The 14,244-nt window shown below is 37.2% G+C and overlaps 1 long non-coding RNA gene and 1 pseudogene across 1 annotated transcript in view; both read right to left on the minus strand.

The window, feature by feature from the left end:
• The window catches only part of LOC141422596 (uncharacterized), a 152,840-nt gene that overhangs the window by 58,053 nt on the left and 80,543 nt on the right, over positions 1-14,244 (minus strand). The window lies entirely within an intron of this gene.
• Positions 11,739-13,386, minus strand: LOC109674811 (small ribosomal subunit protein uS2-like; annotated as a pseudogene).

A 14,244-nucleotide genomic window follows, 5' to 3' on the forward strand; every position in this document is an offset into this window, starting at 1 on the left:
GATGTCCCTAGGCCATAAATATTGCCTCTGTCAAGGATAGGCTTCCAGAAATGGACTCTCAGATTCTCTTAAGTACACTTCAAGAAAGAACACTAGGAATGAGACTATTTCCTTCCTTGACCAACAGCTCATGTTTTAAGCTACTGAGCCTCCTAAAGGACTATGTAGCAATTACTATGTTAGAAATGAGAGACAAGAGACTAATTAATATAAATCATATTTGAAACCACCTTTGGATTTATGTAAAATTTCAAGATTGTACTTCACAGCAGATCACTAATGTGACAAGTAAAGCTAAGTAAGAAATGCACAGACTTATCTTTATAACTGCATCTTCCTCCTAGATGCTGAGTTTTACACATTCCAAAGTCAGAAGAGGAGCCATAGTTCAAGAAACATGTAAAGAAAATGGCCAGTTGCTAGAACTTGTAAGTCAGGACTACAGAATAACTAATTCTAACAAATTTGAAAATGAAATACCAGAATCAAAGGACTACTCAATGGCATCACATTTCCCTAAGAAGCTGAGATTACAGAAAATGAAGTTGTTGAATGCAAATTTGTAACAATTGCAGCCCCAGACTCATGTTAAACACATGGATATCTGGATCTTTGAAAGGTGCTGACAAAGTAAAAAAAATATTAGCATCATTTCCCCAAACGTGGCCTGTGAATTCCAGGACAAGTCATTTAACTTAATGGTTATTTGGCTGCTTATGCTATAGATTTCTGATTTTAGTTATTTTTCTTTCAAGTAACATATATTTTATGACATCTTATAACATTCATATGTTACAAATAGTAGTATTGTGTAATCTCAAAAACTAGAACAGCCTTTATTCTTTCTCCTGTACCTGGGCCTGAAGTCTACTAATGTCACCTGTTGCTGACCCTCCTTTTTGTTCCACATATGGCACTTAGGGCTCGACACACTGAAGCAACTTGAGAGCACCACTCTTACCCAGATCAACTGTGTCTGGCTAGTATTCCTATCAGAGAGTCTAGAATGACCACAACAGATGTCTATGTGAATCCTGCTTATTTCATCTATGCCAAAGTGAAGCACCACCATCTCTTTGTCCCACTAATAGGGACTGACTGCTGCTCTTCATGCTCCATTGCTCTTTGGACTCATTTGTAATGACTTTACATTAGCCAAAATGAATGCTTCTGCATCTCTGCCCTTATAACAAAGGTAAAAGCCAGATGAACATCACATCTCTGCTGGACTAGACACTTAAATACTTTGTTGCTGCAGTTAGCCTCCATGGACTCTACTGACTACAACATATGTCACTGTTTTTGAAACATCTTTATGGTCAGTGAAAAGATCAAGCATTACTTCCAGTGATGGTAAGGTCCAAATAGCCAGTTCCAGTAACATCTCTGGATATGAGTCATATGTCTGATCAGATGACTTATAATAAATCTTCCCCCACATATGTCTTAATAAAAGCAAGACCTTTCAGGACAATTTTTACTTAAAGTTCCCCACAAAGGCTTTCCTTTTCATTCTTTTTCAATCACTAAATTGTACAAATTTATAATTTTCCTCATTTACTATGAATATAATTGACCTCATAATCCTTTAAAATTTTACTTGTAAATATAGTTACTTGGCCCCAATTTCATACACACACAGACACACACAAAAATAAGTCCTGGTCTAAATATTGTTCCTTCATGTCCTTTTTTTTTTTTTTCATTAAATTGCAAAAGGTTTCATACAGGTCAGCATAGCTGGTGCCTCACACTTTCATTTCTATAGCAATCTTCTTTATTATTAATAACAATGATGACAATAAAAATAGTACTAATGCCTACATTGCCTTCCCAAGAGCACAAAGGTCTTGGCCCTGAGTATAGGAGTGCACAAAAATATATAGCAGATGTTAGGGATCATTTTCTTTAACTTCTTGAATATCTTAACCAATTTTTCTTAACTTACTATGTAAGTTCTTAACAATTCCCAACTACTAAAGGCAAGAAAGTAGCAAAAAAAAGGAATGATTCAAATCTTCTCTCTTCTTTATCTTTTTAACAGAGCAGCCTCATATTTTCAATCTCTCAAGTCTCATATACACACCACAAATCTATTGACACTACATAGACATTAGAGAAATAGTTTTGTTTTTTTCTCAAGAAAAACGAAGACCAGAATTTATGAAGGGGTTTTTCCTAACCAGGGAGGTATGTACATGGCTATGAGTTATGGAGAAGTGAGCTGTCTCTGGGTTAAAAATGGGTCTTCAGGCCCACATCTGAACTGTTTTCTTCTACATAGAGTAATTTACCTTTTCTCTTTCCTTATTAAATCAACCTTTTTGTAAATGTGACCTCTCTTTGAGTCATCTGGTAGACCATTTACTGTTAATACAGTAGGCTTTGATGTGTTGATTATTTTTTTCTAGGCACCATACCAATCCAGAGGTAACCATAAGATGAATGGGTCAAAAGGTATAGGTGAAGTTCTTCTGAAATACAAAGATAAAAATTATATATATATATATATATATATTATATATATATATATTTGGCAGTACTGGGGTTTGAACATAGGGCCTCACACTTGCTAGGCAGGCATTCTACCACTTGAGCAATTCTGTCAAGCCTAAAAAATGATTTTTTAAAAGGTCCCATTTAACCCAGATTTTATTTTTTATTCATTTCAACTTACTAAACATTTATGGAACTCTTACTATACTAGGCAAAGTTCTCTTGAAAACTGAACCTAAGGCTTGAGTATAAGCTTTCCTGGAAAATATAATCCAAGAGCAGTGTGAGGGACAGAAAAAAGAAGGAAGACAGGGAAAGTTAGGAGCTGATACAGAGTATGGCATTACCAATCACCATGTCACAAAGAGGCACAGTCATTTGAGCTAGACTATAGAAATTTCTCTTATGGAATAATCCAGTAGAGGATGGAAAAGAGAAAGAAATTTATCTATCAGTTAGCTCCTTCCTATCACTTATATCCTAGGGTCACACAGTCAATTGTCATTTCTGGAAAGACATCCAGAGTTCTTGAGAGATAGATGAAGGCCAAAGAATCTAAGGTAGCACATAAGAGGCATCTGATACATTCATCCTATTAACAAACTGCCTTATATCCTATTTCTTAGTCAAATATGACTACTAAAATTATAATTTACATAAGATGAAATATGCCCTACCTATATTTTCAAATAACAACTAAGAGAAAATATCTTTTGATCATTGTTTTCTTTTAAGGACATCAATAATACTATATGATTTTCTTTAGGAATTATTTTCATCTATGAATTTCATTTAGTACATTTCAAAACAATAACATTAATCAAAGAAAAAAATTTTGATCTCCTCTTAGAGAAATTTTCTTGCTAAAGCCCCTCTAGACCAGCAGAATTAAATAAATATTAGGTAAGAACTTATAAGGAAACAATGAATTCCAAATTGACACTCACGGCAGCTACCTGTCAGGAAGATGGTTAGGAAGGGCTTCGTCCACATAGGGGTGTGAGCATCATGTTCAGTGTAGTGGAAGAAGGAAGAAATTTAGGAAGAACAAACCACCCCCTTAATTAGTATGAAAATAAATTACATGTATGAAAATAACACGAGCAGTACTATATGCTCATAATCACTTAAGTCTCTTATAGAAATTTTTTTTAAATCATATGCTTTAAGAAAGTCTTTCTATTATTTTAGCAAATTTTTCATTAAATGGAAAATAACTCATTACCCTCCATCAGACGCAATCTAAACCAGTCTTATTAAACATATTTTGGACTTTTTTTGAGACAGACTCTCTATGGAGCCCAGGCTGGCCTGAAACTCGTGCTCTTTCTGCCTCAACCTTCTAAAAGCTGGGATTACAAGCATGCACTACCACACTTGACTGGACATATTTTCAGTTGTAATTGAAACAATCAGTTTGGTCATATTTTTTCTGTCCCAAGGGTGTCCAAAGGTCCTTAAAGACAGACAACTCTACCATCATCACCACTATTATGAAGTATTTAGACTAGTTGGAAATTCCTTTTGGCTAACAATATCTGATATTAAAGAAGCCAGTTATTTGGTAGCCAGGAACGACAATTACACTATATCCCAAGTGTTATTTGCCAAGAATTATCATTTCCAGGTGATAATGACACTGTTAATCCCAAATCCTTAGATTCCCTTTATGTTCAGTTTGTCCAAAATTCTTGAAAGAACAGTAACAACAACAAAACCCCTCTCTACAAGGAGGATAAAGAGCATGTTCAGAGCCTCCAGAATAGTGTTGAGGTGTCCTCTATTGTTACAGGAGTAGTCCACACAAAAGATGTCTTAGGCCCTGTACTAACTTGAGAAGGCTACCATAACAAAGTACCACAGACCAGCTGGCTTAAGGAGTAGAAATTTATTGTCTCACAGGTCTGGAGGCTAGATACCCATATCAAGGTACCAGCGAGTAGATTCCTCTTGAGTTCTCTGAAGGAAGGATCTGTTCTGGGCCTCTCTCCTTGAATTGAAGGTGGCTGTCTTCATTTCACATAGCTTCTTCCTAGATACAAGTCTCTATGTCCAAATTTCCCCCTTTTATAAGGACAGCAGTCATACTGGATTAGAGTCCACCCTAATGATTTCATTTGAACTCAGTCACCTTTATAAAGATCCCCATCTCCAAATAAGGTTCATTTTGAGTACTCGCAATTAGGACTTCAACATATAAACTGAGCAGAAGCACAACTCAATCCATAATACACTCTAACACTCTTGGATTTTGCTTCCATGTTCTGTCAGAGGGGCTCCTCTGGGGTAATGGCAGATGTCAGAAATGCAGGATCTAGTGTTGCATGCCTGGGTTCAAACTCTAGATCTGCCCCTGTCTTGCTATAAGACCTCAAATAAGTCACTCCAACCACCTGAAACTCTATTTCTTCATATGTAAAATGGGATGATAATAATTCCTAGTCATAGGGTTACTATGGAGACTAAACAGCCAATCCACGCAAAGTGCTTACTTAGCCTTAGCCCAAGGTCTGGCTCACAATTATTTGTATGCATTATTATTAACCTAAAATGTTTAATCAAGCTGAAAAGTTAAGCTGGTGAGCCCAGCAATAGGAGAAAACAGTTTATCTTTCCTCTCCAACCAACTTATGGCCGCCTCCCTATAAAGCTGCTTTTAGCTTAATGTGGACACTCAGGAGCTAAGTTCTCAGGAGTGGTTTGGCTCAGATATACAATGGTGGATGTCCATTTTACTCAACCTTTTATGCCACCAGTTATTTAGAGGCATAGCTGAGGTCAGTCTTCTTAGTGACCAAATGTCCTACTTTACACTAAGACCTCTCAGACTGCAACCCTATGCCACCCAGCTTCCTTCTCACACAATGTCTGCTTTGCTGTAACTTAGAAAATCAGCTCTACTCATCATTTCCTATTTTTAAGTAGTTCATATTTTCTCTTTTATTCAGCCAAAATTGTATTACCAATATTTTTCTTTTTGGTTGTTGTTGAATTTTTCTCCAGACTTTCCTTCATAAATTCATTAACATTCATGAAGGATTTTCTCTATTAAATTATGTAAGTATGGGATAAGAGGGAATTCTGCCTCCACAATTCTATTCTTCTGCTAGGGGACTCTGAGGCTTGCTGTAATTCCTATTTTTGTTGTTTTGTTTTCATGTTTCACTTTTCTCCTACCTTCTCATGGGGCCAGGAATAAAAGTAGAAATACCTATGTTTTTCATGAGCTGTGACCATACTGTAGAGCCCTCTTTCCTAGCACATCTCAGGAAAGGGAGAAATTGGTTCACATAACCACTTCTCAGCCTGATGGACACAAAAATATTTGTAGAAGAAAGTCTCAAACTTCAGTAAAACATGCAGGAGTACATTATGAATTTATTTTGTTGGCTTCATCCTCCATAAAAATAAATAAATAAAACTACATTTTATAATTGCATTGGAATAAAGATGAATATATGAATGTCACATATTAAAACACTGTCTTTGACTTAAAAGTTCATTTTCTTCTCCTTTTAAAAAAAATTTACATAATTTTGTGGGCCCCGAGAAATATTGTAGACCCGAGGCACTATGTCAACTGTGCCTAATAGAATATTAGCCCTGAAAGCACTTGACTGTATAGTATATGATATAAGGCCAAGTTGTCTTAGACCTCCGTCTAAGATTCTTAGTTGCTGACTACCTTAACCAACTAATCACAAGGCATCAAAACTACATTTGAGAGTCAGGTATGGTGGTTCACACCTATAATCCCAGACTTGGGAGTCTGAGGAAGCAGGATCATGTGTTCAAGGCCATCCTGGAATATACAGTGAGACCTTGTCTCAAAAAAAAAAAAAACTAAAAAAAAAAGAAATTAAATGTTTTTTAAATACATTTGACTTTTATAACCCTACAGGATGAAAAACAATATATACAGATCTATCTTAGTCCAGCATTTTTGCATATTGTTAGAGCAAAGGTGACACAACTCATTGCACATATCTGTGTGTAGATGTGCATTACATCTCTATTTTAAAATAATCACTTTGTTCTTTTTAGAACCCATCTGCAGATTAGAAGCAAATAAAATAGCATTTGCTTCTTTTTAAACTGTGCCTTTTACAAACTGATAAAAGAAGAAAGGAAATTAACATTTGGGAGAGCACACTGTGAATAAGGCACTTTCTTTGGTGCCTCTGTAGGTGTGGTCCAGGGAGACAAAGATTATTATCTGCATTTTTACATATAAGGAACTGATGCTAAAAAAGGTTAAGTTACATGTTTCAGGTAACAGAATTCAAGATCTGCTTAGGAGGCAGAGCTAATAGGATCATGGTTACAGGCCAGCCTAGATAAAAAGTTAGTGAGACCACCATGTCAACAAAACAAGCTGGGATCACATAGTCCAAGGCCAACCCCAGGCAAAAAGCAAGGCCCTAGCTGAAAAGTAACTAAAACAAAAAGGGCTGGAGGCATGTCTCAAGTAGTAGAGTACCTGCCAAGCAAATGCAAAGCCTTGAGTTCAAATTCCTACTGAAAAATAAGGGGGGAAGGCTACGGGCATGAGTGGTAGAGCACTCACAAAGAGTTCAAGACTCCAGCACTATCAAAAAATAAATAACAAAATCCACAAATAGTGGAGAATCCACAAATAGATTCAAATTCAGATGCTTTTGATTTCAAAGCCTATTCTCTTTCTACTATATCAAATAGAATAATTACATAGAGCTGACCTATTTAGTGTTTTCAGATAAAAAGCTGTGGAGTGACTTTGCTTTAAAAGGGAAAACAGCCATTTTCAAATTAAGTTAATTACCAGGCAAAAATCATATCACAAATTCTTTGAACCAGAAGCTATGTTAGAAGATTTGCCTAGTTTGTCACCTTTATAATCTAGATGAAGAAATCCCAAAAGGATTGAGAATATTCCCAAGATTACATAGAGGGCAGTGCACGTGCAATCATTGTCTCTCACTAAACAGAAGAAGAAAGAAAAGAAAAGACCCATATGTATATGTGCTAATTTCTATCACTGTGACAAAATACCTAATATAAACAATTTAGAAGAAGAAAAATTTATTTTGGCTCATAGTTACAGAGGTTAAGTACCCCATTGGCTGACTCCATTGCTTTTAGATAGGCCTGTGGCAAGGCAGAAACATCATGGCAGAAGGGAATAGTGAAAAAAAGTAATAAGATACACCCTTCAAAGTCATGCTCCCAGTGACCTATGTCCTCCAACCAAGCCTCACTTTCTAGTTTCTACCACCTCTCAATAATGCCATTAAATTATAAGTACTTCAATAGATTAACCCATTGATTAGGTCAGAGCCCTCATGACAAATCACCTCTCAATGCTCAGCTCCACCAGCTGGAGACCAAGCCTTCTACACATGAGCCTTCTGGGGAATACTTCATATTCAAACCATAGTAACATGAAATATTTTAAAAATCATAGAAGAAAGTTACAAGAATAGAGAGTTACTCTGAAACACTCTTCATGGTTTGGACTGCTACTAAATGGACCTTTATCTATCATCCTAGGTCCTAAATATAGAGCAAAGAAGTTAATTTCATATGAGTTTGAGTTAATAAAGACAACTATGGGTTTTAGTAATCAAGGCAGGCTTTAGTAAGATATAAAAATGAAAGATGGTAGCAGTAGATCTAGCAAAGCAGAATGTATTTAGATGATCAGAGCAAAGTGATAGATGGAACCACAACTAGAATTCATCCCAAGCTTTAAAAATTCAGAAAGCAGTTTCTTCAACTCTACCTTCATTATATTGTACAACCTTGTGAGGATTTTTTTTTAACATTCTTATTAGTATATGATAGTTATGCAGGGAGTTTCGTTGTGACATTTCCATATATACATATATGATATTTACATATATTATACCTGGGTTTGATTCATTCCCTCCATTATTCTCCCTCCTGTACCATTCCACTTCTTAAAATAACTTCAACGGGTTTCAGTGGTCAATATTCATACATGTATAGAAAGTATATCAACGATATTCACCATCCTTTACCTTCTTCATTTGTCCTTCTCCCACTAGTGCCCTCCCCTTAATATGAACTGTTTTATATCCTGTCCTTTCTAATTGTTGTTCACTTTTATCTATAAGCATATTGTGCTTAAATCAGTCTAACCCTCTCCATGTAAAGTTTTTTAAAAAACAAATACATAGCCAGACATGGTGTCTTAAGTCTATAAATTATGATCAGGAGGATCATAATTTGAGGCCACCCTGGGCAAAAAGTTTGACAGAGCCCATTTCAACCAATGGCTAGGTGTGGTGGTGCATGACTGTTATTCCAGCAAGCACAAATAGGAGAATGATAAAGTGAGACCCTTTCTGAAAAATAGCCAATGCAAAAAAGGCTGGCAGAGTGTCTCAAGTGGTAGAGTGCCTGCCTAGCAACGGGAGGCCCTGAGTTCAATACCTAGTATTACCAAATATATATTTATAGATTTTAAGTTAAAAATAAACACTTGTAAAAATTCAAATAATAGAGAAGTACAGAGTACAAATTGAAAATTTCCCTTAATCCTTTCTGTAATTCAATTCCAGGGACTTTTTTTTTTTTTTTTTTTTTTGTGGGACTAGGGTTTGAACTCAGGTCCTCATGATTGGAAAGCAGGTGCTCTACCACTTGAGCCACACCTCCAAGCTCCATCAGGGACTTTTCCCATACGGAAATTTTGGTGTGTGTACTCTCAGACCTTTTATACTACATTTATGCACAGAAGACACACAGAAAGAGAAAGAGACAGAGAGAAGTGTCAAGGGGTAGGAAGACTGATTAGAAATAATATGACATCAACTGGAAAGAGAAACTTTGGAGGAAAAAACTAATTATGCTTGAGAATGGATTAAAATGTTTTATTTTGCGACAAGCAATGTAACCCATACATCAACACTGGAACTGGAGTTGTATTATGTTTGGGTTGGGACAGGGAGGGATGCAGGGTTGAAAACAACAGTTAGTGAAAGTCCTTGAGGTGGTTGCTAAGAGACAGCAGAGCTATCTCAAAGAGCCAAGGTACTTTGGGTATAATGGATTATAGAAACTGAAAGGAACAAGACTGGCAACTACTTCGGTCCTCAGGCTAAAGAATTTGCTGGATTTTTCTGTGAGAAATGAAAGTCATTGAGAGCCACTGAGCATAGGGTAGAATGATATAATCAATGTTTTAGGTAGATTCACCTGACAACAATGTGCAGGGATACACCCTTAAATGTAGGCTACACCTCTACATTCTCAAGGAAATACAGGGATCAAGGTTTATATTCAAGTATTTTCACCACAGTGCTGTAAAAGCAAAAGAAAAAAAGGTTTTAAAACATGCAAATGACCAAAATATTCCAAAACAGGAAGGCAGTTAAGTAAATGATAGTGTTTGATATCATTCAAAATAATGTGTTTGAAAAATATTTAGTGACATGGAAAATCCTGGTGATGCAATGCTTAGTAAAAACACTAACACAAAATTGCATGAGTTTGGCCCCAATTTTATCGAGATTTTCCTCAAAGACACTGTTGTGATGATCTTGCCTTAGGAAAAAGACCATTAGTCATAATGAACATGTTTTAGTTTATAATGCTCTGCTTTCAGTAAATAAATTAGAGAAATTTTTCATGTATCAGCATGACTTGGCTAAAGGAATGTTCTCATTCCTATTATTGGTTCATGAGTTGATAATAATTGGACTTCACTCCTCTGGGTGGGTTTGAGGAGTAAATAAGCCAATGAAAAGTAAGACCACTTCTGATCTAATACCACAGAAGCAGTGAGGAGTAAATGCCCTATCATGGACCACCCACAAGGCCAATATCTAAAAACAAGACAAAAATTATACATCCACACCAAAAGAAAGAAATCAAAGTAGTACAGCCATAAAAAGGATGAAATCCCGTCATTTGAAATGGAACTAGAGATCATTATGTTAAGTGAAATAAGCCAGACAAAGACAAATAAACATTTTACTCTTATGTGGACCCTTAAATAAAAACAGATCTCACAGAAGCTAAGAGTGATGGTTACCAGAGGCTGGGCAGAGTCATGAGGAGGGAAAGGAAGCTCAACAGGTATAAATTTATACTTAGACAGGAGAAATAGGTTCTGGTGTGCTATTGCACAGTATGGTGACTGTAGGTAACAATAATGTATTAAATATAGAAGAAAGGATTTTGAACGTTTCATCACAAAGAATTGATAAATGTTTGAGGAGATAGTTACATTTACCCTGATCTGAGCATTACATAATGTATACATGTATGGAAACATCACACAGTACCTCATTAATACATATAAATTTAATGTGTCAGTTTAAAAATTAATTAAATTTTCAAAAAAGAAATTGAAGAAGTAGCAGAGATAATCCCTGGGAATGACACTATGGGAGATTTGTCTCATTGTTACATTAATAAGCATGTATCATTTTGATAATTAGAAAATTATTTGATTGTTTAATTGGGTTTATTTGTTTAAAGAAAGGAGTGAGTTGGGCTTAGGGCCTGGTTCAGATGGTAGAGTGCATGCCCAGGAAGCACTGAGTTCAAAACTCAAGGTCCTGAGTTCAAACCTCAGGAAAGAAAATAAAGGAAACAAAGAAGGGAGGGAGGGAGGGAAAAAAAGAAGGAAACGCTGAGTTTCCTTCAGTTCAGGAGCAGAGAAACCAAAATGATTCAGCAGTTCCTTGTGATTCAGGATATAAAGACTTGGCTGGAGGTATGGCTCAAGTGGTAGAGCACCTCCTTTGCAATTGTAAAGCCCTGAGTTCAAACCTCAGTCACACCACCAACAACAACAGAAAACTGGATATAAAGGCTTGATAAAATATATTTCACAGTATATATGTACTTCATAGACTTTTCAAGTGAAGAAGATTATAGGCATCTTAGATACTAAAGAAATCAAAGTAAGTGAACTTCTTGGGCTTATCTCAAGGGCTCCATATGGGATAAAGTAAAAATGTAAAGCAGTTCATTCTTCAAAATCTTCCTTAGAAAAGTCTAAGATGGCATTCAATTGGCACTGTTGGTAATATGAAATATGGCCATTTCAAATTTTCTATTACTAGTCCAAAACAAGCAAAACACAAATGAAAAAGGAAAATTATACAGCATTGCTGTGACATTTTTGAAGGACAATGAATTCAGACTCATCCTTTTCTCAAACAATTCTTTTTTTTTTTTTTCAGAAACTGGTGTTTATTTTCCATCAGTCTTTTTTCCATTTTGCTGAATGTAGTGAGCTTTCTCCTGAGTTCTTGGTCCTACCAACCTAACTGGGGGCGACTGGAGATGCAGAAAGAACAAACAATAGAAGACAGACATGCAGAAAGTTGGAATCAGGTGTGCTGGGCACTCGAATGGAGATGTAGAACAGCCTCGTTACTTCTTTTCTCTAATAAGTCTTTTACTTTGCTTCTTTTCTCTATCTTCAAAACCTTGCTTCTAAAGTCTTTCTTTCTTTCTATTCTTTAAAGTCTCTTTCCTTAGACTCACTTTGTCCCATGTTTTCCTTAATCTCTCTTAAAGTCTTGGCCCTCAGACTTGCACTGTCCCATGTTCTCTCTTTAGCTTTCTTCAAGTCTTGGTGCTCAGACTTGCACTACCCCATGTTAACTCTAATCTCTAGCATAATTCAGCAGCAGCAGCAGCACAAGTGGCAGCCTCACAAGCAGCCCGCAAGCAGCCAATCAAAAATCCCCCATCCAAAAACCCCTTGTGTCCTCCTTCAGCAAGTCTTTTATATCCAGTGGTAAACAAGGAGATGGAGTGACAGTTCTCAGGAAGGAGCATGACATTGTAACAAGAGAAACCTGCATTCCTACTTCTCTGAAAGTAGACAACTTAGGAAAAGCAACTGTGCTGCATTTTGTCTTTGCCCCCTTCTGCAGCTGGGGCCATGCCAAACTCAGCCTGTAGATCATTGAGTACAACTGTCAACTTCTCATAGGCTTCTCATAATCTGCTCCCCACAGCTGAAGGGTTGGCAGATGAACTACTTAAGACCATTCAGTGGTTGTCCCTACCCATTCAGTTGCCTGAGCAGTGGGAGCTGCAGATCAGTCTTCAGTGGCAGGTTGGGCACTCCAGTCTTCAGTAGGGAACTGCTGGATAAGCACAGAAGGCACCTGCACACCTTCTGACCAGTCTGCAACCTCAGGCTGAGTAGCAGTGAACTCAGGACTGGTGCAGTCCATTCACCCTGAAATTCCTCCTTAGTCACAGCCTTTTCAGCGACAGCCTATTCTTCCTTCTCAGTCTCTTCAGGATCTGTAGAAGTAGAAATCAGGCCTGACCTACCATGGATGTTCACGGGAGATAGTTCTACGCATGCGCAGAACTTCCCGGGCCAGCATCCACCACATTAGACCCACTGAGTGAGTTCCCTTGTTGCATGGGATGGCAATGTCCATGTAGTACAGAGGAGAATCTGTGTTACACAGAGCCATAGTAGGCAAGTTGACATAGGATGCCTCTGTGAGAGGCTGGTGGTCAGCCCTGGGATCAGTCACCACCAGAAGAGGTGGCTCACAGAAGGCTGCCTGGATTTGGTTAGTGAAGTTTCCATGAGTAAAACGGCCAGCAATTGGGATGGCTCCAATGGCAGTGGCAAACTTCAGCACTCCCTGCTGGCCAGTATTCCTGGAGGATATGACACTGACATCAGCAGGGTTTTCAATGGCAACAATGGCTCGAGCTGCCTGCAGAAGCTTCTCCCAGGTCCTCTTCAGAGTGATGTATGTAGATAACATCACTTTTCCTTTTGTAGATGTACTGTTCCATCTGAAAGTCAAGGTTGGTGCCACCTAACTGGGTTCCTGCTGCAAGGAATTTGAGGACATCTTCCTCCTTCATTTGCAGAACATCAAGGACTCCAGACATTATATTAGCTTCCCTTTAAGTTACAAGGGGAATCAAGAACAACGCCGTGTGGATCCCTCCCTAGGTAGTGCAGAAAGCTCTCACACAATTCTTGAATCATCATTCTACAGTTCTTAGTACTGTGGCTGAATTATAAAACAATATTTCTGAGTTATAAAACAATATTTCTGAGTTATCAAACATTGTTTCTGAGCTATGACAGTACAAACACAGAAAGAGATTCACAAATTTCACATTATATGTCTTTGTAGTCTTTGGTATGTTCATGTTTTGGTGTTGTCCTCATTTTTTGATCCCACACTAGAAAACCCAGTCCTCCTAATTTATTTGTAAAGCTCTGCATTGCTAAATACCTGAAACTTGTAAATTAAACTACCTATGACTCATTGGCCTGATCAGAAAAATTTATTTAGCAAATATCTATGAACCAATTATTCTCTTAAATGTACTATTAAATAAAAAGATATTGGAATTTGTCCACATATTTTGCCATGAGAAATTTTTATAGTATTATTTAGTTTTCTGATTCTTGGCCATTAGACATCCTCACTCAAAGCCTCTACTCAAGGTGAGGTGGAAGTTCAGGTGCTGTCTGAAGTCGGGTGTCTCTGGAATTCAGGTGCACATGAATCATCTCACTTGGCTAGGGTATCTACTATGAGCAATGGGATGACAACATTACCTGACATCTGCCTATGTTGACAAACGTTGATTTTACAACTCAACCCATTCAAAGGTTTGAAAAGAATGATATTTGTATGACTGTGTCCTACAGAATTTTAAGATTTGATTTTGTGTTTGTGTGATGCTGGGGCTTAACTCAGGGTCTTGCGCTTGCTAGGAAGGCATTCTACAACT

The sequence above is a fragment of the Castor canadensis genome, chromosome 4 (assembly GCF_047511655.1).
Source record: "Castor canadensis chromosome 4, mCasCan1.hap1v2, whole genome shotgun sequence".
Taxonomy (NCBI): Eukaryota; Metazoa; Chordata; class Mammalia; order Rodentia; family Castoridae; genus Castor; species Castor canadensis.